Raw genomic sequence first — 3,143 nt, forward strand, 5'->3', positions numbered from 1 at the left:
TGTGGGTTTTTGATTAAACTTATACTTTCTTTAACTTTTTCTTCTGTTAACTGCAGATGGCCTCAAGAAGAGGACAAGGGACATCTCCTCCTATGCCTCCTGGTGCCCCGGGAGTGGCTGCAACCGGACAAGCCTCATCCTCCCGTTCAAATAGCTATCCGCAAATGTCTCTCAATGCCATGTTCAATGCTCCTGCTAGGATATCCCAGCCACACCTCCATCCTGATAAGATCAATGGAGCGTTATGGTAAGCTTTCTCTCTTAGTGTTTAACTGTCATTAAATTGTTTAGGCTACTCTCTGATGTCTCTGATGTTTGTGGTCTTTTTAGGTTTTCTATTGACCCATCAGTGAATGCTTTCATCCGTGCAACATGGCAAGCATACTACATGGGACCTTGGAAGATTTGGAGGTCTGTCCCTGACGAAAGGAGGGATTCATGGTGGCAGACGTTTGTGGTAAGTGATTTACCAACTTAAATTAACCTGTAAAATTTTTCTTTGATAACACTAACTGTATTGTGTTAAAAAAAAAAAAAACACTAACTGTATTGTTTTTCTTTTGTAGCAAAATTTCTACGGGGAGCAACAGTTTAATGACTTGGTCTATGCTCTCTGGAAGAAGGAAACATGGACTTCGATTGGTGAACGGATTAGCACCAAGAAGAGGAAAAACAAGCAGCCAAAGTACATCAATGAGAATGACTGGACGACCCTTATGGAGTATTGGGCGACAGAACCAGCCAAGAAGAAGAGCAAGAAAGCTGCTAAAAGCCGCAAGTCTGATCCTCTGGGTAAAGGGGTATACAAGCACAATGCAGGACCGATTGGTTTTGCAAGAATTGAATACAACATGGTAATTTCCCTTGTCTTTATTTCTTACACTTTTGCCTAAATAAATTTTTTTCCTTTTTTTTGGCAGACTGTGGAGACTGGTGAACCTCCATCCTACACAGACCTTGTCAGGAGGACACACACGAAAAAGGATGGGACGTTTGTGGACTATCGTGCAGAAGAACTTGTAACTCAAGCTGAGATGGAAGCTACTCAGGTCTCTAACACTAACAGTGATGGATCACCTCAAAGTCCATCAGCAACCTCAGCTCCCTCTCGCATCTTGTTAAACCAAGCTTATCTGAAGGTATGTTTTCAGACTCTTGTCATGTGTTTTGGAGTTGGAGTTGCAATTATGATTTTTGCTGTCTGTTGAGTTGGAATTAGGAGTTTTGTTGTCTGTGGAGTTGGAATTAGGTGTTGTCTGAGTCTGGTTCCTCTATAGACTCATCTTGTTATATGTGGAGTTGTTTTTGACTGTATATGCTTTGTGTTTGCTCTCAGAATGCTAAAGGTAAGAGGGGGCATATCTACGGACTTGGCAGTGCGCAGTATAGGGAACATGCGCCATCTGCAAGAGTCCCTGCTTCTCTGGCCCGCAACTTGGAGCTGGAGTTGCGAGTGAGTGGACTAGAGACAAGCTTCCAAAGTGTGATTGATGATGTAAGTGCAGTGAAGGCTGATGTAGGTACTGTGAAGGAGGATGTGGCAACAATGAAGGAGGACTTCGCAGCAACAAGGGCTGCAATCGCTGAGCTCATCCTATCACTTCGACCCCAAGCTAACCCTCAGCAACAACCCCCTTCTACTCAGGCTCAAGACCCTTCGACTCAGGCTTAGAGGCATGTTTAGCATCTTTCTATCTAATCTTAAAACTCTCTTTTGGCTTTTAGATGCATGTGTAGCATCTTTTGATCTCTTATGTACTATCCTTTTGTTCTTAAGACTCAATGCACTTGTTTAATATCTAATCTTCTTATGTTTAGCTTTTGTAAACCAACTTTCTTATGATTATAATTTCATGTTTAATTTCAATTGTGTTTTATGGTTAAAATTAGAAATTGAAATTGAATAGAAATTCAAATAGAAATTGAATTAGAACCAGAATAAAAAAAAAAAACACGGTTAACCTTAGCCACGACAAAGCCGTGGGTACATAGCCACGATAATAACAAAAAACATTTGTGGCTAAGATTTCCCACGAAAATATAGTGGCAACTTCGTGGCTAAGATTTCCCACGAAAACATAGTGGCAAATTCGTGGCTAAAATTTCCCACGAAAAGATAGTGGCAATCTTCGTGGCTAGACGTAGCCACGTTCCAGACAGGGTAGAACAGTGGTTATAAAAGCCACGAAACAATCGTGGTGAAACCGTGGCTAATAAGCCACGCTAAGCCACGGTTTTTCGTAGTCACGAAGCTATAGCCATGGTAGTTTCTCGACATAGAATCGTGGCTGGTAATGAGATAGCCACGGTTTTTGGCTTATGTACCCACGATTTGTTAGTGACCTTTTCGTGGCTATACGGTGTATTTTTACTAGTGTATTGATAAGGTTTTGCATAGATTCAAGATGCATGATTCCAAGAAAGGCTTCTTGCCGATGTCCCATGGCATAACTCTCAGCAAGACTCAGTGTCCGTCGACACATGATGAGCGAGAGCGCATGAGTAGAATCTCATATGCTTCTGCTCTAGGATCTATCATGTATGCCATGCTCTGTACTCGTCTAGATGTTGCATGTGCTTTGAGCATGACGAGTCGATACCAATCTGATCCAGGTGAAAGTCACTGGACAGCAGTCAAGACTATCCTCAAGTATTTGAGAAATACTAAGGATAAGTTCTTGGTCTATGGAGGAAGTGATGAACTTGTTGTGAGTGGTTACACTGATGCCAGCTTTCAGACGGACAAAGATGATTTCCGATCACAATCTGGTTTCATCTTTTGTCTTAATGGAGGAGCAGTGAGTTGGAAGAGTTCCAAGCAAAGCACCGTAGCAGACTCAACAACTGAAGCTGAATACATCGCTGCTTCTGAAGCAGCGATGGAAGTTGTTTGGATTCGGAAGTTCATTGATGAACTGGGTGTGGTTCCGAGTATTTCCCAGTGGATCTCTATTGTGACAACAATGGAGCCATCGCACAGGCGAAGGAACCTAGATCCCACGAAAAATCCAAACACATTCAAAGGAGATATCATATCATTCGTGATATCGTCGATAGAGGAGATGTGAAGATTAGTAGAGTCTCAATGGATGCAAATGTTGCTGATCCATTGACTAAACCTCTTCCACGACCTAAGCATGAGA

Source organism: Brassica oleracea, chromosome C9 (genome assembly GCF_000695525.1).
Source record: "Brassica oleracea var. oleracea cultivar TO1000 chromosome C9, BOL, whole genome shotgun sequence".
NCBI lineage: Eukaryota > Viridiplantae > Streptophyta > Magnoliopsida > Brassicales > Brassicaceae > Brassica > Brassica oleracea.